Source organism: Panthera tigris, chromosome X (assembly GCF_018350195.1).
Source record: "Panthera tigris isolate Pti1 chromosome X, P.tigris_Pti1_mat1.1, whole genome shotgun sequence".
Taxonomy (NCBI): Eukaryota; Metazoa; Chordata; class Mammalia; order Carnivora; family Felidae; genus Panthera; species Panthera tigris.
In genome coordinates this window covers 75,108,567-75,133,645 of record NC_056677.1, presented here as the reverse complement: position 1 = coordinate 75,133,645, position 25,079 = coordinate 75,108,567, and positions in this window count along the sequence as shown.

Genomic DNA, 25,079 nt, shown 5'->3' with positions numbered 1-25,079 from the left:
ATGCTATAAGTTATATATGAATTCAGTAAAGTCACAGGATACAAAATCAACATACAGAAATCCATTGCATTTCTATACATCAATAATAAAGCAGCAGAAAGAGAAATCAAGGAATCGATTGCAATTACAATTGCACCAAAAACCATAGATACCTAGGAATAAACCTAACCAAAGAGGTAAAAGATCTGTACTCTGAAAACTATAAAAGACTAATGAAAGGAATTGAAGAGAATATAAAGAAGTGGAAAAATATCCCATGCTCATGTACTGGAAGAACAAATATTGTTAAAAGGTCTTTACTACCCAAAACAATGTACACATTTAACGCAAGCCCTATAAAGTACTACAAGCAGTTTCCACAAAGCTAGAACAACCTTATCTTAAAATCTGTACCACAAAAGACCCTGATTAGCCAAAGCAATCTTTAAAAAGAAAGCAAAGCTGGAGGCATCACAATTTTTGGACTTCAATCTGTATTACAAAGCTATAGTGGAAACCATCATGAGGAAGATGGTGGCATAGGAGGACGCTGGGCTCACCGCTCGTCCTGACGGTGATTACTTAGATTCCACCTACACCTGCCTAACTAACCCAGAAAACCACCAGAAGACTAGCAGAAGGGAGTCTCCGGAGCCAAGCGCAGAAGAGAGGCCCATGGAAGAGGATAGGAAGGGCGGAGAGGCAGTGCGTGCTGAATGGACTGGCGGGAGGGAGCCGGGGTGGAGGGGCAGCCTGCCAGCCAAGCAGAGCCCCCAAGTCTGGCTTGCAAAAGAGGAGGGGCCGGACGGAGTGTGTTCCGACAGCAAGCGCGACTTAGCATCTGAGAGGTCATAAGTGAACAGCTCTGCTCAGAAAGCGGGAAGGCTGGAGGACAAAGGTAGGGAGAGTGGCTGAGCCCCGGGACGACAGAGCTCAGTTTGGTGGGGAAGGAGGCTCTCGCCAGTGCCATCTCCCTCACCCATCCCCCAGCCAAAATCCCAAAGGGAATCATTTCCTGCCAGGGAACTTGCTCGCTCCACGCAAACACCCAATGCTGTGCTTCTGTGAAGCCACCCCTATGGCAGTGGGTCTGACTCCCTCCCGCTGCCACAGGGCCCCTCCTGAAGTGGATCACCTAAGGAGAAGCGAGCTAAGCCTTCCCCTCCTGCCCCCTTGCACCTTGCCTACCCACCCCAGCTAATACGCCAGATCACTAGCACCACAAGCCTGGCAGTGTGCAAGTAGCCCAGACAGGCCATGCCACCCCACAGTGAATCCCGCCCCTAGGAGAGGGGAAAAGAAGGCACACACCAGTCTGACTGTGGCCCCAGTGGTGGGCTGGGGGCAGACATCAGGTCTGACTGCGGCTCCGCCCACCAACTCCAGTTATACACCACAGCACAGGGGAAGTGCCCTGCAGGTTCTCACCACTCCAGGGACTATCCAAAATGACCAAACGGAAGAATTCCCCTCAGAAGAATCTCCAGGAAATAACGACAGCTAATGAACTGATCAAAAAGGACTTAAACAATATAACAGAAAGTGAATTTAGAATAATAGTCATAAAATTAATCCCTGGGCTTGAAAACAGTATAGAAGACAGCAGAGAATCTCTTGCTACAGAGATCAAGGGACTCAGGAACAGCCAGGAGGAGCTGAAAAACGCTTTAAACGAAATGCAAAATAAAATGGAAACAACGATTGAAGAGGCAGAGGAGAGAATAGGTGAACTAGAAGATAAAGTTATGGAAAAAGAGGAAGCTGAGGAAAAGAGAGATAAAAAAATCCAGGAGTATGAAGGGAAATTTAGAGAACTAAGTGATACACTAAAAAGAAATAATATACGCACAATTGGTATCCCAGAGGAGGACGAGAGAGGGAAAGGTGCTGAAGGGGTACTTGAAGAAATAATAGCTGAGAACTTCCCTGAACTGGGGAAGGAAAAAGCCATTGAAATCCAAGAGGCACAGAGAACTCCCTTCAGACGTAACTTGAATCGATCTTCTGCACGACATATCATAGTGAAACTGGCAAAATACAAGGATAAAGAGAAAATTCTGAAAGCAGCAAGGGATAAATGTGCCCTAACATATAAAGGGAGATCTATAAGACTCGTGACTGATCTCTCTTTTGAAACTTGGCAGGCCAGAAAGGATTGGCACGAGATGTACAATATGCTGAACAGAAAAAATGTGCAGACAAGAATCCTTTATCCAGCAAGTCTGTCATTTAGAATAGAAGGAGAGATAAAGTTCTTCTCAAACAAACAAAAACTGAAGGAATTTGTCACCACTAAACCAGCCCTACAAGAGATCCTAAGGGGGATCCTGTGAGACAAAGTACCAGAGACATCACTACAAGCTTAAAACATACAGACATCACAATGACTCTAAACCCGTATCTTTCTATAATAACACTGAATGTAAATGGATTAAATGCGCCAACCAAAAGACATAGGGTATCTGAATGGATAAAAAAACAAGACCCATCTATTTGCTGTCTACAAGAGACTCATTTTAGATCTGAGGACACCTTTAGATTGAGAGTGAGGGGATGGAGAACGATTTATCATGCTACTGGAAACCAAAAGAAAGCTGGAGTAGCCATACTCATATCAGACAAACTAGACTTTAAATTAAAGGCTGTAACAAGAGATGAAGAAGGGCATTATATAATAATTACAGGGTCTATCCACCAGGAAGAGCTAACAATTATAAATGTCTATGCACCGAATACAGGAGCCCCCAAATATATAAAACAATTACTCATAAACATAAGCAACTTTATTGATAAGAATGTGGTAATTGCAGGGGACTTTAACACTCCACTTTCAACAATGGATAGATCATCTAGACACATGGTTAATAAAGAAACAAGGGCCCTGAATGATACATTGGATCAGATGGACTTGACAGATATATTTAGAACTCTGCAACCCAAAGCAACAGAATATACTTTCTTCTCGAGTGCACATGGAACATTCTCCAAGATAGATCATATACTGGGTCACAAAACAGCCCTTCATAAGTATACAAGAATTGAAATCATACCATGCATACTTTCAGACCACAATGCTATGAAGCTTGAAATCAACCACAGGAAAAAGTCTGGAAAACCTCCAAAAGCATGGAGGTTAAAGAACACTCTACTAAAGAATGAGTGGGTCAACCAGGCAATTAGAGAAGAAATAAAAAATATATGGAAGCAAACTAAAATGAAAATACAACAATCCAAACGCTTTGGGATGCAGTGAAGGCAGTCCTGAGAGGAAAATACATCGCAATCCAGGCCTATCTCAAGAAACAAGAAAAATCCCAAATACAAAATCTAACAGCACACCTAAAGGAAATATAAGCAGAACAGCAAAGGCAGCCTAAACCCAGCAGAAGAAGAGAAATAATAAAGATCAGAGCAGAAATGAACAATATAGAATCTAAAAAAACTGTAGAGCAGATCAACGAAACCAAGAGTTGGTTTTTTGAAAAAATAAACAAAATTGACAAACCTCTAGCCAGGCTTCTCAAAAAGAAAAGGGAGAGGACCCAAATATGAAAAATTATATGCCAACAAATTGGACAACTTGGAAGAAATGGACAAATTCCTAAACACCCACACTCTTCCAAAACTCAATCAGGAGGAAATAGAAAGCTTGAACAGACCCATAACCAGGGAAGAAATTGAACCGGTTATCAAAAATCTCCCAACAAATAAGAGTCCAGGACCAGATGGCTTCCCAGGGGAGTTCTACCAGACGTTGAAAGCAGAGATAATGCCTATCCTTCTCAAGCTATTCCAAGAAATAGAAAGGGAAGGAAAACTTCCAGACTCATTCTAGGAAGCCAGTAGTACTTTGATTCCTAAACCAGACAGAGACCCAGTAAAAAAAGAGAACTACAGGCCAATATCCCTGATGAATATAGATGCAAAAATTCTCAATAAGGTACTAGCAAATTGAATTCAACGGCATATAGAAAGAATTATTCACCATGATCAAGTGGGATTCATTCCTGGGATGCAGGGCTGGTTCAACATTCGCAAATCAATTAACGTGATACATCACATTAATAAAAGAAAAGATAAGAACCATATGATCCTGTCAATTGATGCAGAAAAGGCCTTTGACAAAATCCAGCACCCTTTCTTAATAAAAACCCTTGAGAAAGTCGGGATAGAAGGAACATACTTAAACATCATCAAAGCCATTTATGAAAAGCCCACAGCTAACATCATCCTCAATGGGGAAAAACTGAGAGGTTTTTCCCTGAGATCAGGAACACGACAGGGATGCCCACTCTCACCGCTGTTGTTTTACATAGGGTTGGAAGTCCTAGCATCAGCAATCAGACAACAAAAGGAAATCAAAGGCATCAACATTGGCAAAGATGAAGTCAAGCTTTCGCTTTTTGCAAAATTTTTTTTTAAAAAAAGGAAAAAAATGTATTCTGAGTGCAAAAACGATTGTGACTATGGAATGTGCAAAATTAGCCTATATATATAGTTATTTCCATGACCTGTAGCATAGTAGAACCAGAGTTGGAACTTCAAATTATTCTCAGAAAATGTCCTCCTTAAAACATTATTGAGGTTAATAGTTTATTTTGCTTCTGAGAAATAAGGAAACTGTTCATATTTAATGGTATACAGATTTATTGAATGTTTCAATTCAAAGACATGCAATTTTAAAATGAGAACAGGTAAATTTTATGTTTCTATTTTTTTCAATCCTGCTTTCCCCTTTGTGGTATTTAATTTCAATGTACAATTGGGGGATTTATAACTCTAAACAATGATAATCATCTGGATGAAAACCTGTAATATCTAACACAAAATTAATTTTCTGTATTATACACATACACATACTGTACATATCTGAATAGTCCAAATCACGGAACCAAAATATGTCAGACTTGAAAAGTTTCTTAAAGGATTTTTCGGCTAACTTCTCATTTTGCAGATAGAGAAACTGAGGCCCAGAGAAAGGACATAAATTTTCCAGTGTAAACAATAATGGTGTGCCCTAATTTTTGACCTGATATTATACAGAAGTAACCCACACAAAGTGGCCATTATAATCAAAAGAGAAAGTACTGACATAGCAAAACTATTGAGATCTTTAAGCAGTGAACATTTTAAAGTGAAAGCACTAGAGAGGGAACGTTTATTTTCCATGACATCTTCACTTTGTCTTCCTTATGGAAACCAAGCTGACCAACACAATGGAGTTTCCTAGGTCTAGATATGTAAGTGCAGAATGAAAATAAGAATGTTAAATTTCACGGCAAACAGATGTAGCAAAAGGAGCAATAGATGATAACATAGCACTTATTCTTTATGTACAGAAACATAAGAAAAGCTTAAAGGAAGCATATGAGAGAAAACTTCAGAAAAGTAGAAAAGAGAAAGAAAAGAAACACAGTGATGTTATCAAGATTAATAGCATGTGCTACAAACCCAAACAATAATACAACTAACTACACTTTAGGTACCTGAAGAGGGAAACAAAACGAATTACAAAATGTTGAGTAGTATGGGTAGGGACACCACAAGGGACAGTAATTATCAAGCTTAGTGTACCGAGATAACCATAAGATTAAAAAATAAAATTATCAAAACCAAGAGAACAGAAAAATATACATGATGGGCTTTTAGAATCATCTGGTTATTGAGCTATTGCCCATATAGGAATCAACACTCCTTAATTTTCTCATCTGTATCTTGGTCTACTTAGTAGAGAATAGGTGCGTTAGGGTTCTCCATGATCAAAAAGATATGTATATATACAAAAATGGATTTATTTTAAGGAACTGGCTCCCACAGTTATGGAGACTGGCAAGTCCAAAATCTCAACCTTGGGCTAATAGGCTGGAGACTCAGGAGAGCCACTGCTGCACTTCCAGTCTGAAAGCCAGGTGGTTGGAGAATTAGAAGAACAAATGTCCCAGTTTCAGTCTGAAGATCATCAGATGTAGGTCCAGAAATAACCAATATTGCAGATGAAGTCTGAAAGCAGTCTGTTGGAGAATTCTTTCTTGTTCCAGGGAGGCTTCTGATTTTGTTCTACTCAGACATTCAACTAATTGAATGAGCACCACCTATACATGGAGGACAATCTGATTTAGTCAAATTTAACTGATTAATAACTTAATCCCATTGTAAACACCCTCACAGAAACAACCAGAATATGGTTTAAGCAAACATTTGGGCACCATGTTGCCCAACCTTGTTGACACATAAAATTAGACATCACAGTAGGAATATACAAAGGCAGAATTGCTGAAAAATAATTGCCTGCATTGATCTATCACCTTAGATTGTAGTTAATCTGTGTTTATTTCACTTTAAAACAGGATAATGATATTAAACTCCCTCTTAAAGTTCATGTGAGTAATGCTTAGATCCCTTCAATAGCTAAAGATACAGCTAAAGGAAGGAAAATATTTTTTACTTGAAAAATAATAATCAGATATATGGAATTTACAGGTGGAACAAGCCTGATGAGGCACAAAGACTTAATGTAATAAATACATACCTCTAAATTTTGCTTATTTACAAGCTTTCCACATTGAATGGTAATTGCTAATTTGATTTTGCTAGTATTGCTATAACGTGGTTAAGATGCTTGATTTAGCTGTAGAATATTTAGTTTCCTTGTTCCTTGCTGTACTTCCCCTGCAGCTGTCTGTGACTTTTTATCAACTACAGGATTAAACCATTTGAGCTAGGCTTATACAAAATGTTACAAAATGTTATCAATAAAATGATTTTATTGCTTTCTCCATTCCTTCACTTGTGAAACTGAGGTATTTGTGCGCATTCTCATAGGGCTGTTAATTAATGATGCATAGATATATGCATCTGAGAATAAATTTGTCATATATTTTATTAAAAGATGGATGGACTGAAAACATTATAAAAAATGTAATTTTGTCCTTATAAATAGAATTTCAACCACATTTTGAAAAACAATTATTTTTAAGGGCAAGATTTTAAGGCAAGACTTTAGATTTTCAGTTTCTTTTGACTGAAAATAACCATTTATACTCATAATTCTATTGTTTGTATGTGTTGAATAAAATTTGCCACAAATTAGGTATTTGTGTAGTCATCAAATAAAAGTCAATATCCTGAAACTTCAAATCCCATTTTTGACAATAAAAATAATTTAATGATATATATTTGGTATTTTAATTACAAATCTAACATGAGCAGTATATAAATAATTCTAACTTTTATAAGCCCCCATGTATATCAAATTCTTGGTTAACAAAGTTTTAGTATAATTTTCAGGTATTTTATTTATTTTTAATTTAAATTTTAGTACAATGTCCATTTCAGGAGTAGAATCCAATGATTCATCACTTACATATAATATCCAGTGTTCATCACAACAAGTGCTCTCTTCCATACCCATAACCCATCTAGCTCATCTCCCACTGACTTCTCTCCATCAACCCTCGGTTTTTTTCTCTATGGTTGAGTCTCTTGTGGTTTGTTTCTCTCTCTTCTATTTTCCCCCACATGTGTTCATCTGTTTTGTTTCTTAAATTCCACATATCAGTGAAATCATATAATGTTCATCTTACTCCTATTGATTTATTTCATTTAGCGTAATACATTCTAGCTCCATCCACCTTATTGCAAATGTCAAGATCCCATTCTTTTAGATGAGTAATATTCCATTATATATATACCACATCTTCTTTATCCATTCATCAGTTGATGGACGTTTGGGCTCTCTGCATAGTCACTATTGTTTATAATGCTGCTATAAACATTAGGGTGCATGTACACCTTCAATACTTGATAGTGCAATTGCTGGGATGTAGGGTAGTTTTATTTTTAATTTTTTGAGGAAACCCTATACTATTCTCCAAAGTAGCTGTGCCAGTTTGCATTCCCACCAACAGTGCAAGAGCATTGCCCTTTCCCCACATCCTTGCCAAAACCTACTGTTTCTTGTGTTGTTAATTTTAGTTATTATGGAAAGTGTGAAGTGGTGTCTCATCATGGTCTTGATTTGTAATTCCCTGTTGATGAGTGATGAGCATCTTTTCATGTGTCTGTTAAATATCTGGATGTATTTTTGGAAGTGTTTATTCATGTCTTCTGCCCATTTCTTAAGTTGGTGATTTGTTTCTTTGGGTGTTGAATCTGGTAAGTTCTTTATAGATTTTAGATACTAACCCTTTATCTGATATGTAATTTGCAAATATATTCTCCCATTTGTAGGTTGCCTTTTATTTTCTTGATTGTTTCCTTCTCTCTGTGGAAGCTATTTTTTTATTGTAATGAATTCCCAATAGTTCATGTTTGCTTTTGTTTCCCTTGCTTTCAGCAATATGTCTAGTAAAGAAGTTGCTAAGGACAAGGTCAAAAAGGTTGCTGCCTGTGTTCTCTTCTAGGATTTTGATGGTTTCTTGTCTCACATTTAGGTCTTTCATCCATTTTGAATTTATTTTTGTGTATGGTGTAAGAAAGTGGTCCAGTTTCATTCTTCTGCATGTCACCATCTAGTTTTCTGAATACCATTTGTTGATGAGACTGTCTTTTTTTTCATTAGATATTCCATTCCTGCTTTGTCAAAGATAGTTATGGGTCAACTTCTGGGGTTCTATTCTGTTCCATTGATCTGTGTGTCTCTTTCTGTGCTAGTACCATACTGTCTTGATGACTACAGCTTTGTAATGTAGCTTGAAATCTGAAACCATGATGCTTCCAGTTTTGTTTTACTTTTTCAGGATTTCTTTGGATATTCAGGGTCTTTGTCGTTCCACACAAACTTTAGGATTGTTTGTTTTAACTGCGAAGAACGCTGGTGGTATTTTGATAGGAATTGCATTAAATGCATAGATGGTTTTGGACAGTATAGACATTTTAACAATGTTTGTTCTTCCAATCCATGAGCATGGAATGTCTTTCCATTTCTGTGTGTTCTTTTCAACATCTTTCACAATTCTTCTATAGTTTTCAGAGTACAGATATTTTACATTTTTAGTTAGGTTTATTCCTAGGTATTTTATTGTTTTTGGTACAATTGTAAATGGGATTAATTCCTTGATTTCTTTTTCTGCTGCTTCATTATTGGTGTATAGAAATGCAACAGATTTCTGCAGGTTGATTATATATTTTGTGACTTTGCTGAATTCATGTATTAGTTCTAGCGATTTTTAGGGTGGCTTTTGGGTTTTCTACATAGAGTATCATGTCTTATGCAAATAGAGAAAGTTTGACTTCTTCCTTGATGACTTCTATGCCCTTTACATTTTTTATCTGATTGCTGAGGCTATGAGTTCCAGTACTATGTTAAATGTAGTGGGGAGAGTGGACATCCTTGTCTTGTTCTTGACTGTGGTGGAAAGGTGCTCAGGTTTTCCCCATTGAGGATGATATTAGTTGTGGGTGTTACATATATGGTCGTTACGAGGTTGAAGTTTGTTCCATCTATCCTTACTTTGTTGAGGGTTTTTATCAAGAATGGGCGATATGTTTTGTCAAATGCTTTTTCTGCATTTATTGACAATTTTTAATCCTTTATTATTCTGGTGTATCACACTGATTGATTTGTAAATATTGAGCCAGCCCTGAAGCACAGGAATAAATCCCACTTGATCATGGTGAATAATTCGTTTTAAAAAATTTTTAATGTTTGTTTTTGAGACAGAGAGAGCATGAGCAGCGGAGGGGCAGAGAGAGAGGGAGACACAGAATCTGAAACAGGATCCAGATTCTGAGCTGCCAGCACAGAGCCCGATGGGGGGCTTGAACCCACGAACCATGAGATCATGACCTGAGCTGAAGTCAGATGCTTAACAAATGAGCTACACAAGCACCCCAATAATTCTTTAATCTACTGTTGAATTTGATTTGTTAGTATTTTGTTGAGAATTTCCTAATCCAAATTTATCAGGGATATTGACCTGTAATTTTCCTTTTTAGTGGGATCTTTGTCTGGTTTCGGAATCAAGGTAATGGTGACTTTACAGAATGAGTTTGGAAGTTTTCCTTCCATTTTTATTCTTTTGAACAGTGAGAAGAATGGGTATTAACTCTCCTTTACATGTATGGTAGAATTCCTCTGGGAAATCTCTGGCCCGGGATTCTTATTTGTTGGGAGATTTATGATTACTGATTCAATTTCTTTGTTGGTAATGGGTCTGTTCAAATTTTCTATTTCTTCCTGTTTCAGTTTTAGTAGCTTGTGAGTTTCTAGGAATTTTTCCATTTCTTCCAGGTTGCCCAATTTGTTGGCATATAATTTTTCATAGTATTTTTCATAGTACTCTTTTATAATTGTTTGTATTTCTGTCATGTTGGTGTGATCTTTCCTCTTTTGTTTGAGATTTTATCTATCTGGGTCTTTTTTTCTTTTTGATAAAAAAAAACCCTTCTGGCTTGAAGGTTATGAATATTGTTTATTCTTTCAAAAAACCAGTTCTTAGTTTTGCTGATCTGTTCCTACTGGTCTGTTGTTTGTTTGTTTGTTTGTTTGTTTGTATATAGTTAATTATGTTCTAATGTTTATTAATTCCATTCTTCTGCTGGCTTTAGACTTTTTTGTTATTCTTTTCCTAGCTCCTTACAGATATTTTATTAATTAGTCCTCTGCTAAGAGAAGAACAATGAAAACATGAGAGTATATTGCAAATTTATGCAAATTTTTCCAAATTGAGGTTGCAAGTCTTGCAAATGATGCAAAATTTCATGAAAGTTATGTTGGAGAGTCAGGTTAATATTATCATGAAACTGCTGACAAATGAAGACAAATAAGGATCTGGCTGAGTTACGAGAGAAAATCTACAATGATATGACAAATTAAGTGCTTAAAAAAGAGCTTCAAGTTTAAAATATTGAGTTCCTTGGGAAAATCTATATAGCATCAAACATTTTTGCAAGAATATATTCCTCCCCCCCAAAGAAAGAATATATTCCTCCTAAAATAAACATACATGTATTTCTTCTGAAATTTTTTTTCTGAAAGTGAAATGAAGGTAAAAGTTAAAACATACAAGGTTATCACACAGTTTTGTCATAAAAAACATACTAAAAATAAACAAAATCACAAACCTAATTTTGCCAAAGGAAACAGTGTGTAAACTTATTTTCATGACAAAATTTTATATTTTATTTTCATTTTAATCTCATTTCAAATAAATTTTACCTTTTATAATTCTGACACATAACAGCTGATTGTCAACCCTGAGCATAGATAATGAACATCCACATTCCCTCAGATGAGATTATCAATTATAATCCAGGTGGTTGTTGTTTTTGTTTTTGTTTTTGGTGAAAAGGCTAATTAGATTTAACATTCTTCATTTTGAATTCATTTCATAAAAGAAAACTATAGTGAAATTACCACAAACCAGATATTTTTACTGAAAGAATATCCTAAATTTTAAGAAGTTCTTTGTGCTTTGTCAGGTTTAGGACTGAATTTTGATATAATTTCAAATTGCTTCCATATGTGTCATCCTATAAAAGTGTGTTTCTAAAAAATGTCCACCATGTCATATAAAATAATTTTAAGAAGACATGTTACAAAGTGTTAAATATCACTTGATCTTAATGTGTTGCTGATATTATTTTTTAAGTGTGTATATGCAATTCATTTATACATAATGACTGTAGTGGTATATGGCTGTTTGTGAATATTAGTTAACTTTAGTAGAGCCACAAGATTTTAAAAATATGTTTATTATGTTTTTCTTTATTTTCATAACATTTTACAATGAATTTATTTTTATAAGCAGAAATAAATATTTTAATAATCTAATTAGAAATAACTAATTGAGAAAGATGAACTTTTGGCACCATTGGAGGGACTGAAAACTGGTGCAGCCACTCTAAAAAGAAATGGAAGTTCCTCAAAGAATTAAAAATAGAACTACCCTGCATCTCAGTAATGGCACTACTATTTATCTAAAGGATACAAAAACCCTGATTTGAAGTGGCACATGCACCCCAGTTTTTATAGCAGCACTATAAAAAATAGCCAAAGTATGGAAAAAGTCCAAATGTCCATCAACTGATGAATGGATAAAGAAGATATGGTGGGTATCCGGAAGATGGCGGCGTAGGAGGACGCGGGGCTCACAGCGCGTCCTGCCGATCACTTCGATTCCACCTACACCTGCCTAAAGAACCCAGAAAACCGCCAGAGGATTAGCAGAAGGGAGTCTCCGGAGTCAAGCGCAGACGAGAGGCTCACGGAAGAGGGTAGGAAGGGCGGCGAGGCGGTGCGTGCTCCACGGACTGGCGGGAGGGAGCCGGGGCGGAGGGGCGGCTCGCCGGCCAAGCAGAGCCCCCGAGTCTGGCAGGCAAAAGCGGAGGGGCAGGACAGACTGTGTTCCGACAGCAAGCGCGACTTAGCGTCTGGGAGGTCATAAGTTAACAGCTCTGCTCGGAAAGCGGGAAGGCTGGAGGACAAAGGGAGGGAGAGCTGCTGAGCCCCCGGACGGCAGAGCTCAGCTTGGCGGGGAACAAAGGCGCCAGCGCCATCTCCCCCGCCCATCCCCCAGCCAAAATCCCAAAGGGAACCAGTTCCTGCCAGGGAACTTGCTCGCTCCGCGCAAACACCCAACTCTGTGCTTCTGCGGAGCCAAACCTCCGGCAGCGGATCTGACTCCCTCCCGCTGCCACAGGGCCCCTCCTGAAGTGGACCACCTAAGGAGAAGCGAGCTAAGCCTGCCCCTCCAGCCCCCGTGCACCTTGCCTACCCACCCCAGCTAATACGCCAGATCCCCAGCAACACAAGCCTGGCAGTGTGCAAGTAGCCCAGACGGGCCACGCCACCCCACAGTGAATCCCGCCCCTAGGAGAGGGGAAGAGAAGGCACACACCAGTCTGACTGTGGCCCCAGCAGTGGGCTGGGGGCAGACATCGGGTCGGACTGCGGCCCCGCCCACTAACTCCAGTTATACACCACAGCACAGGGGAAGTGCACTGCAGGTCCTCACCACGCCAGGGACTCTCCAAAATGACCAAACGGAAGAATTCCCCTCAGAAGAATCTCCAGGAAATAACAACAGCTAATGAACTGATCAAAAAGGATTTAAATAATATAACAGAAAGTGAATTTAGAATAATAGTCATAAAATTAATCGCTGGGCTTGAAAACAGTATACAGGACAGCAGAGAATCTCTTGCCACAAAGATCGAGGGACTAAGGAACAGTCACGAGGAGTTGAAAAACGCTTTAAACGAATTGCAAAACAAAATGGAATCCACGATGGCTCGGCTTGAAGAGGCAGAGGAGAGAATAGGTGAACTAGAAGATAAAGTTATGGAGAAAGAGGAAGCTGAAAGAAAGAGAGATAAAAAAATCCAGGAGTATGAGGGGAAAATTAGAGAACTAAGTGATACACTAAAAAAAAATAATATACGCATAATTGGTATCCCAGAGGAGGAAGAGAGAGGGAAGGGTGCTGAAGGGGTACTTGAACAAATTATAGCTGAGAACTTCCCTGAACTGGGGAAGGAAAAAGGCAGTGAAATCCAAGAGGCACAGAGAACTCCCTTCAGACGTAACTTGAATCGATCTTCTGCACGACATATCATAGTGAAACTGGCAAAATACAAGGATAAAGAGAAAATTCTGAAAGCAGCAAGGGATAAACGTGCCCTCACATATAAAGGGAGACCTATAAGACTCGTGACTGATCTCTCCTTTGAAACTTGGCAGGCCAGAAAGGCTTGGCACGATATCTACAGTGTGCTAAACAGAAAAAATATGCAGCCGAGAATCCTTTATCCAGCAAGTCTGTCATTTAGAATAGAAGGAGAGATAAAGGTCTTCCCAAACAAACAAAAACTGAAGGAATTTGTCACCACGAAACCAGCCCTACAAGAGATCCTAAGGGGGATCCTGTGAGACAAAGTACCAGAGACATCACTACAAGCATAAAACATACAGACATCACAATGACTCTAAACCCATATCTTTCTATAATAACACTGAATGTAAATGGTTTAATGCGCCAACCAAAAGACATAGGGTATCAGAATGGATAAAAAAACAAGACCCATCTATTTGCTGTCTACAAGAGACTCATTTTAGATCTGAGGACACCTTTAGATTGAGAGTGAGGGGATGGAGAACTATTTATCATGCTCCTGGAAGCCAAAAGAAAGCTGGAGTAGCCATACTTATATCAGACAAACTAGACTTTAAATTAAAGGCTGTAACAAGAGATGAAGAAGGGCATTATATAATAATCACAGGGTCTATCCACCAGGAAGAGCTAACTATTATAAATGTCTATGCACCGAATACCCGAGCCCCCAGATATATAAAACAATTACTCATAAACATAAGCAACCTTATTGATAAGAATGTGGTCATTGCAGGGGACTTTAACACCCCACTAACAGAAATGGATAGATCATCTAGACACATGGTCAATAAAGAAACAAGGGCCCTGAATGATACATTGGATCAGATGGACTTGACAGATATATTTAGAACTCTGCATCCCAAAGCAACAGAATATACTTTCTTCTCGAGTGCACATGGAACATTCTCCAAGATAGATCATATACTGGGTCACAAAACAGCCCTTCATAAGTTTACAAGAATTGAAATTATACCATGCATACTTTCAGACCACAATGCTATGAAGCTTGAAATCAACCACAGGAAAAAGTCTGGAAAACCTCCAAAAGCATGGAGGTTAAAGAACACCCTACTAACGAATGAGTGGGTCAACCAGGCAATTAGAGAAGAAATTAAAACATATATGGAAACAAACGAAAATGAAAATACAACAATCCAAACGCTGTGGGATGCAGCGAAGGCAGTCCTGAGAGGAAAATACATTGCAATCCAGGCCTATCTCAAGAAACAAGAAAAATCCCAAATACAAAATCTAACAGCACACCTAAAGGAAATAGAAGCAGAACAGCAAAGGCAGCCTAAACCCAGCAGAAGAAGAGAAATAATAAAGATCAGAGCAGAAATAAACAATATAGAATCTAAAAAAACTGTAGAGCAGATCAACGAAACCAAGAGTTGGTTTTTTGAAAAAATAAACAAAATTGACAAACCTCTAGCCAGGCTTCTCAAAAAGAAAAGGGAGATGACCCAAATAGATAAAATCATGAATGAAAATGGAATGATTACAACCAATCCCTCAGAGATACAAACAATTATCAGGGAATACTATGAAAAATTATATGCCAACAAATTGGACAACCTGGAAGAAATGGACAAATTCCTAAACACCCACACTCTTCCAAAACTCAATCAGGAGGAAATAGAAAGCTTGAACAGACCCATAACCAGCGAAGAAATTGAATCGGTTATCAAAAATCTCCCAACAAATAAGAGTCCAGGACCAGATGGCTTCCCAGGGGAGTTCTACCAGACATTTAAAGCAGAGATAATACCTATCCTTCTCAAGCTATTCCAAGAAATAGAAAGGGAAGGAAAACTTCCAGACTCATTCTATGAAGCCAGTATTACTTTGATTCCTAAACCAGACAGAGACCCAGTAAAAAAAGAGAACTACAGGCCAATATCCCTGATGAATATGGATGCAAAAATTCTTAATAAGATACTAGCAAATCGAATTCGACAGCATATAAAAAGAATTATTCACCATGATCAAGTGGGATTCATTCCTGGGATGCAGGGCTGGTTCAACATTCGCAAATCGATCAACGTGATACATCACATTAACAAAAAAAAAGAGAAGAACCATATGATCCTGTCAATCGATGCAGAAAAGGCCTTTGACAAAATCCAGCACCCTTTCTTAATAAAAACCCTTGAGAAAGTCGGGATAGAAGGAACATACTTAAAGATCATAAAGGCCATTTATGAAAAGCCCACAGCTAACATCATCCTCAACGGGGAAAAACTGAGAGCTTTTTCCCTGAGATCAGGAACACGACAGGGATGCCCACTGTCACCGCTGCTGTTTAATATAGTGCTGGAAGTTCTAGCATCAGCAATCAGACAACAAAAGGAAATCAAAGGCATCAAAATTGGCAAAGATGAAGTCAAGCTTTCGCTTTTTTCAGATGACATGATATTATACATGGAAAATCCGATAGACTCCACCAAAAGTCTGCTAGAACTGATACATGAATTCAGCAAAGTTGCAGGATACAAAATCAACGTGCAGAAATCAGTTGCATTCTTATACACTAACAATGAAGCAACAGAAAGACAAATGAAGAAACTGATCCCATTCACAATTGCACCAAGAAGCATAAAATACCTAGGAATAAATCTAACCAAAGATGTAAAAGATCTGTATGCTGAAAACTATAGAAAGCTTATGCAGGTAATTGAAGAAGATATAAAGAAATGGAAAGACATTCCCTGCTCATGGATTGGAAGAATAAATATTGTCAAAATGTCAATACTACCCAAAGCTATCTACACATTCAATGCAATCCCAATCAAAATTGCACCAGCATTCTTCTCGAAGCTAGAACAAGCAATCCCAAAATTCATATGGAACCACAAAAGGCCCCGAATAGCCAAAGTAATTTTGAAGAAGAAGACCAAAGCAGGAGGCATCACAATCCCAGACTTTAGCCTCTACTACAAAGCTGTCATCATCAAGACAGCATGGTATTGGCATAAAAACAGACACATAGACCAATGGAATAGAATAGAAACCCCAGAACTAGACCCACAAACGTATGGCCAACTCATCTTTGACAAAGCAGGAAAGAACTTCCAATGGAAAAAAGACAGTCTCTTTAACAAATGGTGCTGGGAGAACTGGACAGCAACATGCAGAAGGTTGAAACTAGACCACTTTCTCACACCATTCACAAAAATAAACTCAAAATGGATAAAGGACCTGAATGTGAGACAGGAAACCATCAAAACCTTAGAGGAGAAAGCAGGAAAAGACCTCTCTGACCTCAGCCGTAGCAATCTCTTACTCGGCACATCCCCAAAGGCAAGGGAATTAAAAGCAAAAGTGAATTACTGGGACCTTATGAAGATAAAAAGCTTCTGCACAGCAAAGGAAACAACCAACAAAACTAAAAGGCAACCAACGGAATGGGAAAAGATATTTGCAAATGACACATCGGACAAAGGGCTAGTATCCAAAATCTATAAAGAGCTCATCAAACTCCACACCAGAAAAACAAATAACCCAGTGAAGAAATGGGCAGAAAACATGAATAGACACTTCTCTAAAGAAGACATCCGGATGGCCAACAGGCACATGAAAAGATGTTCAACGTCGCTCCTTATCAGGGAAATACAAATCAAAACCACACTCAGATATCACCTCACGCCAGTCAGAGTGGCCAAAATGAAGAAATCAGGAGACTGTAGATGCTGGAGAGGATGTGGAGAAACAGGAACCCTCTTGCACTGTTGGTGGGAATGCAAATTGGTGCAGCCGCTCTGGAAAGCAGTGTGGAGGTTCCTCAGAAAATTAAAAATAGACCTACCCTATGACCCAGCAATAGCACTGCTAGGAATTTATCCAAGGGATACAGGAGTACTGATGCATAGGGGCACCTGTACCCCAATGTTTATAGCGGCACTCTCAACAATAGCCAAATTATGGAAAGAGCCTAAATGTCCATCAACTGATGAATGGATAAAGAAATTGTGGTTTATATACACAATGGAATACTACGTGGCAGTGAGAAAAAATGAAATATGGCCTTTTGTAGCAACATGGATGGAACTGGAGAGTGTGATGCTAAGTGAAATAAGCCATACAGAGAAAGACAGATACCATATGGTTTCACTCTTATGTGGATCCTGAGAAACATAACAGAAACCCATGGGGGAGGGGAAGGGAAAAAAAAAAAAAAAGAGGTTAGAGTGGGAGAGAGCCAAAGCATTAGAGACTGTTAAAAACTGAGAACAAACTGAGGGTTGATGGGGGGTGGGAGGGAGGGCAGGGTGGGTGATGGGTATTGAGGAGGGCACCTTTTGGGATGAGCACTGGGTGTTGTATGGAAACCAATTTGACAGTAAATTTCATATATTAAAAAATAAAAAAAAAAATTAAAAAAAAAAAAAGAAGATATGGTGTATATGTATATATAATGGAATATTACTCAGCAATAAAAAAGAATGAAATTTTGCCATTTGCAACAATGTGGATGGAACTAGAGTGTATTATGCTAAGCAAAATAAGTCAGCCAGAGAAAGATTAAGTATCATATGGTTTTATTCATATGTGGAACTTAAGAAATAAAACAGATGAACATAAGGAAAGGAAGTGAAATAAGATAAAAACACAGAGGGAGACAAACCATAAGAGACTTAACTACAGAGAACAAACTGAGGGTTACAGGTGGGGTGTTGGGTGTGGGGATGGGCTAAATGGGCAAGGGGCATTAAGGAAGACACTTGTTGGGATGAGCACTTGGTGTTATATGCAAGTGATGAAGCACTAAATTCTATTCCTGAAATAATTTGTACACTACATGTTAACTAACTTGGATTTAAATTTTAAAATAATTAATTAATTAATTAATTAATTAAAAAAAAAGAAATGTCTCATTGAAGCATTGAAGAAACTACAGAAATAAATTGGTTTAAATTTACTTTGTATTTACCTCTGTGTATCTCTGTCATATATGAGTAATATCAAATATCTCTTTTGTGTGTGTGTGTGTGTGTGTGTGTGTGTGTGTAAAGATTTCCCAGTCCTCTGCTTATCTGTAACTCCATTCTATTGGGAGGGGAGTGGAAGGGTAAGCTGGAAGGCATCCTCTGACATATTTTAAATTTTCTGTGAACTGGAAGACCAGAGACCCACTGAAAACAAAATGAATATTTCCTTTCCTTTACTATAAGTAGATGGGAGAAATGGCATTTCAAAAACTCTGATGTATAGTAGGAGAAGTGTTTTTAATTTTTTTAATGTTTATTTATTTTTGATAGAGAGTGTGTGTGTGTGTGAGTGGGGAAGGGGCAGAGAGAGACACACACACAGAATATGAAGCAGGCTCTTGGCTATGTGCTGACAGCTCAGAGCCAGATGCAGGGCTTAAACTCATGAATGGTGAGATAATGACCTGAGCCAACCTTGGACCCTTAAATTACTGAACCACCCAGGCACCCCTAGTAGAAGTGTTTTGACCAAATCTTTTGAGGTGATAGTTGAAAACGAAACATACCAATAACATAAAGGGAAATTTTCTGAGCACAAGGGCAGGATTTAAGAAAAGTTTAATTTTACACAGCGTTTTTGTGATAATCATGTTACATGATAAGCTTCTAGTTCTTTGTAGTTTATGGAATGCTAGGGTACCCCTGTGTGTCTCATGGTGACTAAATTTTGTTTATGAAGCATAATGGAATTTTTGTTATATACTTTTTATTGTAAGATTTCCCTAGGTTGGAGTGCCTGGGTGGCTCATTAGGTTAAGAGTTGGACTCTTGATCTCAGCTCAAGTCTTAATCTCAGGGTTATGAGTTCAAGCTCTGTATTGGGCTCCATGCCCAGCATGGAGCCTACTTAAAAAAAAAATTCCAGGTAACTCTATAATTAATGGGTCAGCAAGGTAATTTGTGAATATTAGTGAACACCCAGAAGCCATTCTTTACTCACAGCTAGTTGAGTTCCCACTAAATTCTGCTTGGAACTGGATTTTTACATTGGATACAAAAATATATAGAGAATACTGGTGAATATTAATACAATACATTATATTTCTAATATGTATATTTTATATAATAAATACATGAAATACCTTTATATATTTAGATTTTATACAGAAATGCATAAAATAAATAAGCTACTATTTAGGATACTATTTCTATAAATTTTACTAAATCAATCTGATTTGATTTTTTGGCTGCACACTTCTCATTTCAATGTTGTTATTCATCTGGTGTGTTAACACCACTGCATTAAGAAAAAAAAAAATACCAATATCTTACATTTTGGAGCTCTTAATGTGAGATCAAATATAAAAAAAAATCTCTTCTTTTCCATGTTAAAAACAATATATTCTGTAAATATGACAGTTGAAAATTAGGGCAAACAGAAGTAGAAATGAACTATTTCAAGGAGAAGCTGGTACTTGAAGAATGTACAGATTTTGAATAAAAGCAGTGGAAATGCTCATTTGTTTTGTTTTTTGATTCCACATATGAGTGAAATCATATGGTATTTGTCTTTCTCTGAGTGACTGATTTCACTTAACATAACATTATAGCTCCATTTGTGTCATTGCAAACAAACAAGCAAAGGAGTAAAGAGAGAGAGAGAGACCAACAAACAGACTTTTAAGTGTAGATAACAAACTGGTGGTTACCATAGGGGAGGTGGGTGAGGAATGGGTCAAATTGGTGATAAGTATTAAAGATTGCACTTGTTGTGAGGAGCACTACGTGTTGTATGGAAGTGTTGAAGCACTTAATTGTACAGTTGAAACTAATATTACACTGTATGTTAGCTACTTGGAATTTAAATGAAAACTAAAAGGGGCACCTGGGTGGCTCAGTCAGTTAAGTGTCTGACTCTTGAATTCAGTTCAGGTCATGTTTTCACAGTTTGTGAGGTTTGTGAGTTCAAGCCCCACATCACCTCAACAGTGTAGAGCTTGCTTGGAATTCTGTCTCTCTCTCCCTCTCAATAAATAAACTTAAAAACAAAAATAAAAACAAAAAAAAATAGGGGAAATAGTGAGATATACTTACTGAAAAGACACAAAGTCAAATCAAAAAAAGAAGTTGGTGGAAGAAGAAATATTTACCCTAGATGAAAGACTACTCAGGAAAGGTATGGTATTTGTCTTAAAATATTTTGAGATCTGTCATATAAAAGAGGAAGTAGACTTGTTCTCCATTTCCCCTGTGAATCAAACCTAGAACAATTATGAGCTTTTCAGTCACAGAAACATTCTAAACTTACACCTAAAGGAGCTAGAAAAAGAACAACAAAGAAAACCTAAAACAAGAAGATAAAAGGAAATAATAATGATTAGAACACTTATAAATGATATAGGAAGAAACAAAAAAAATAGGTCAATGAAACCAGGAGATGGTTCTTTGAAAAAATTAACAAAATTCATAAACATCTTGTCAGACTTATTTTTAAAAAAGAGAGATAAAGCACTCAAATAAAGAATATAACAAATTAGAGAGGAGAAATAACAACCAACACCAAAGAAATACAAATGATTATAAGAGAATATTATGAAAAAACTATATGCCAATAAATCACACAATCTGGAAGAAATGGAAAAATTCTTAGAATCATATAAACCACCAAAAAGAAACAGGAAGAAACAGACAACTTGAACAGACCAATAACCAGCAAAGAAATTGAATCAGTAATCAAAAAACTCCCAATAAACAAAACCTGAAAGACTCCACCAAAAAACTGTTGCAATGTATAAACACATTCAGTAAAGTCACGAATACAAAATCAATATACAGAAATCTGTTTCATTTCTGTAGACCAGTAATGAAGCAGCAGCAATAGAAATTAAGAAAATAATTCTATTGGGGACCCTGAGTGGCTCAGTCAGTTAAACATGAATCTTGATTTTAGCTCAGATTGTGATCTCATGGTTCATGAGATTGATTGAGCCTTGTGTTGGGTTCTGCACTGACAGCACAGAGACTACTTGGGAGTCTCTCTTTCCCTGTCTCTCCACCCCTGTCCCCACCAAAATAAATAAATAAATTTAAAAAAGAAAAGAATCTCGTTTACAATTGCACAAAAAATGTAAAATACCTAGGAATAAACCTCTATTCTGCCCAAAACAATCTACAGATTTAATGCAAACCTTCTCAAAATACCAACAGCTTTTTTCACACATCTAGAACAAATGATCATAAAATTCGTGTGGAACCATAAAAGACCTCAAATAACCAAATCAATCTTGAAAAAGAAAACAAAAACTGGAGGAATCACAATTCCAGATATCAAGTTATATTTCAAAGCTATAGTAGTCAAAACTGTATGGTACTGGCACAATAATAAGCACATAGCTCAAAAGAACAGAAGAGAAAGCCAATAAATAAACCCACATTTATATGGTCAATTGATCTTTGACAAAGGAGGAAAGAATATGCAATGGGAAAAAGTTAGATTCTTCAACAAATGGTGTTGGGAAAACAGGATAGCTACATGCAACAGAATGAACCTGGACCACTTTCTTTGACCATAAAGAAAAATAACTTAAATTGATTAAAGACCTAAATGTGAGACCTGAAACCATAAAAATCCTTGAAAAGAGCACAAGCCGTAATGTCTCTGACATCGAAAATATCATCTGTTTTCTAAATATGTTCCTGAGGCAAGAGAAATAAAAGCAAAAATAAACTATTGGGACCACATTAAAACAAAATATTCTACACAACAAAGGAAACAACCTACAAAACTAAAAGTTAGCCTACTGAATGGGAAAAGATACTTGCAAATGACATATCTAATAAAGGGTTTGTATCCAAAATACATTAAAAAACTGATATAATTCAATACACAACAATGAAAAAAATCCAAGTTAAAAAGGGACAGAAGACATAAACAGATATTTCTTAAAGAAGACATACAGATGGTCAACAGACAGATGAAAAGGTTCTCTTCATCAGCCATCATCAGTGAAGTGCACATGAAAACTACAATGAGATATCACCTCACACCTATCAAGTGTGTCTAAAATCAACAACACAAGAAATAACAGGTGTTGGTAAGGATGTGGAGAAAAAGGAACACTCTTTCACTGTTGGTGAGAATGTAAACTGGTGCAGTTACTCTGAAAAACAGTATTGAGATTCTTCAAAAATTTTAAAATATAATTACATTTTGATCCATAAGCACACTAATGGGTTTTCACATAAAGAATATAAGAACACTAATTTAAAGAGATACATTTACCCTTATGTTTATAGCAATATTATACACAATAGGGAAGATATGGAAGGAGCCCAAATGTCCATCAATTGGTGAATGGATAAAGATGTGCTATATATGTATGGATTGTTGTTACTCAACAATAGAAAAGAATGAAACCTTGCCATTTACAATGACATGATTGGGACTACAGAGTACAATACAATCAATCAGAGAAAGACAAATACCATATGATATCACTCAAATGTGGAATTTATGAAAACAAACAAACAAACAAATGAAAAAGAGAGAGAGAGACACACCGAGAAACAGACTCTTAAGTATAGAGAACAAACTGATGGTTACCATAAGGGAGGTTGAGGGGGAATGAAGAAATAGGGGATGAGGTTTAAAGAGTACTTTTATCTTGATGAAAAAGATAAAAGTAACTTAAAAATAATAAAATGGCAGAGGACTTTAAAAGTCAAAAAATTCTGAACAAGCTTTTTAAGTCTTGAAATCTCAGCTTTCTCTAGGTTAAAAATCATATTCTTTCCCCATGTTTTCCATTTTGGCTTCTTCATTTGGCCTATTACTACTAGAGTAAACTAGCAGACAGGTGAGAGTCATCTATCTATGGTGCAGTGTACTTTGGGAGGAGAGAACAAAAGAGAAAAAGGTATCAAAGAGAAACAGTATACATATGTATCCCTCAACTACTCTCTTTTTAGCTTACTTTATCTCAGTTCATTATTAGAGGATTTACTTCTTTCTCGGATTTGTAACATAATCTCCACAAACATGGAGAATCAGCCTATAGACTGCATACCTCAGGGTTGAAGGAACATGAAGGACAGAAATATTGTGTGTGAAGGGATTGGTGAAAGTTTCATTGATAAAAGGGCCTTATATAGTGAAGCTACATCTTGACAAATACGAACTAGTTTAGTTTATAGGACATAAATTAGTAGTAAGCATACTCTAAGCCAGGAGAACCATAAAAACAAATGCAAATTTAAGGATTCTTGTAAACTACCTGTGTAAGTGCCAAGGAATTCACATGTCTAGATTAGAGGAAATTTTTGAGTGGCAAAAGAATTTTATTTCTTTATTAATTTATTATTTATTTATTTAATGTTTATTTTTGAGAGAGGGAGAGACAGAGCATGAGAGTGGGAGGGGCAAAGAGAGGGAGAAGGGATTTGAAGTAGACTCTGCGCTGACAGCCTAGAGCCTGATGCGGGGCTCCAAGTCACAAGCCATCAGATCATGAGCTGAGACAAAGTCAAACATTTAACTGACTTTGCCTGAGTGTCAGAAAAAATTTAAAAACAATGGAGAGGCAAATATGGCAGAACTGGAAGACCTAAATGTCAGGTTGTAGAATTTCTATTTGATAGTATAAGCAAGGGGAAATAATTCTTTTTTAAAGTTTTTTAAATGCTTATTCATTTTTGAGAGACAGAGAGAGACAGAGCATGGGTGGGGGAGGGGAAGAAAGAGGGAGGCACAGAATCTGAAGCAGGCTCCAGCCTCTGAGCCATCAGCACAGAGCCCGATGCGGGGCTTGAACCCATGAACCACAAGATCATGACCTGAGCTGAAGTCTGATGCTCAACTGAGCCACCCAGGTGCCCCGGGGAAGTAATTCCTAAGTTGAGGATGAGGGAGAGTGATGTGATATCATCTGAAGAAAACAGAGGCTTGAATTAATCTAGCTATGCAAGACAGGATTAATATGATAAATGTGGAAATATAAAGTATGGAATAAATTTAAGAGATATTGCAAAAAAAAAAAAAACGGAAACATTAGTATGAGGAAAATGATTTGTTGGCAGTTAGGAGAAAAGAGAGAAAAGACTATAAAGTAAATCTTCCCAAACTGTGAATCAGAGAAAGAAAAGAATGCAATAAGAGTAAATGGAATGAAGAAATTGGGTAAGATTCTTCCCTGTTTAGGGCTATCCAGATATTGTTCTGGCATCAAAGTAAAACAAAAGTAGTAAGAGTATTTGAGCAATATGTAATATTGTTTGCCTCAAAAATAGCCTGTAAATTTTTTCAGACAAAATGAACACATTTTGTTTTGGATTTTGTTTTAGTTATTACGTTGATGATATCTGTATATATATATAACACTCAGAATGGAAACATCCTTTCTTAATAAAAGCTCTTGAGAAAGTCAAGATAGAGGGAACATACTTAAACATCATAAAATCCATTAAAAAAAAAGCCCACAACTAATATCATCCGCAATGGGGAAAAACTGAGAGATTTCCCCCTGAGATCAGGAACACGACAGGGATACCCACTGTCACC